Source organism: Haplochromis burtoni, unplaced genomic scaffold, assembly GCF_018398535.1.
Source record: "Haplochromis burtoni strain Fernald_Lab_line unplaced genomic scaffold, NCSU_Asbu1 Contig_1343, whole genome shotgun sequence".
Classification (NCBI taxonomy): Eukaryota; Metazoa; Chordata; class Actinopteri; order Cichliformes; family Cichlidae; genus Haplochromis; species Haplochromis burtoni.
Window position 1 is genome coordinate 30,467 of NW_024583704.1, and position 1,431 is coordinate 31,897.

The window sequence follows — 1,431 nt, forward strand, 5'->3', positions numbered from 1 at the left end:
CACGGGGAGAACATGCAAACTCCAGACAGAAAGACCCCGGCCTGATGGTGGAATTGAACTCAGGACCTTCTCGTTGTGCTGTGAGGTGACTTTTGTTGTGATTTGGTGCTATATAAATAAAATTGAGACTGCTGCATCAGTAAAGGACTTATAATAAGGGCATTATAAATACAATGTCATGCACATGTGCATCTTGTAAGCTCTGTGAGGAAATGATCTTCAACCTGGAAGTCTAAAGTATGAATGTGGACTTTATGCTATCAGTTGTACTCCTGTAAAAATTGAAATGGCACATTGTCTGATTTCAGGGCATCATCGGTATTATTATGTTGAATTACGAAAACTAACAGCAAAAGGGCAGGAGATGCACGAACAAGAAGCCAAGAAAAATGAAAGGTAATTTAGCAAGGCATATAAATCCTGGAAGGAGTTAGCAAGAGGTATTAGAACAAAACTAAAAGGTTTCTGCTCAAAGGAAGACCTATTTTGAACACAAATGGACAAATAGACAAAAAAGCTCAAAAAGTCACAAAAAAGCTGCTGCTAACTTCTCAGGTTCACTTTAACAAAGAAGAATAAATAATAATAAATAATCTTCCATCCACTGCAGAACTCCAGATTCCTATTTTATTGCATTAAGTGGTGTTTCATGCACACCTGCTCTTCATCTGCCCCTGCCTCACTGGACGAGGAGGATGTGCGTGGTTCACATAGCAAGGTTTCCCTAAAATGTGGCCAATGTGTCTATGCACTTTGTAAAAAGTTACACAGTAATAAAAGTCAAATGTGGCAGCAGAGGGGCTTCAATTTGCTCAACCCATGGTTTTCATCTGACCTTGAGTCTGTCCCCAGCTTGGTTGCCTTCAACAGGCCTCATGTCCCATCAGTGATATATTCGTATACTGTATAGTAAAATATGAATATCTTTGTTACTTTACTGCTAATATATATAACTGCTGATATTTACTCACCTAGTAAGAGAGAGGCAGCAGGAGCAGGCCTACATTTTACTGCATTTAAGGCCTGAGCCCCACAGATCATACAACAAGTGAGAAGTGAGAAGACAAGTGAAAAGTACTCAAAGTCCTTGACTTATCAGTGTTTATGTTTTTAGAAAAATGAATGAAAAGTGAAATAATTTCAACATATTTTAGGAGCTTGTTAAATTCTTTACTTACCGTTCAACTAAATGTGTCCTCTTTAAACGCTATAAGCTGGTTATACACATGCATAGATCAAGAAATATGATCATTACAACAGTCCAAGCAGCTCTGATCGCATTCAGACTCCACACGCAGAGATAAGCATGAAAGTTGTATTGATCACAGTTTTTACTCATGTATATCTCTTCTTATAGAGGAGGGAGAGTCCAAAGACAGATGAACATAAACTTGATGTGATTTCACCTGGAGTCATTTCTCATAAAGCACC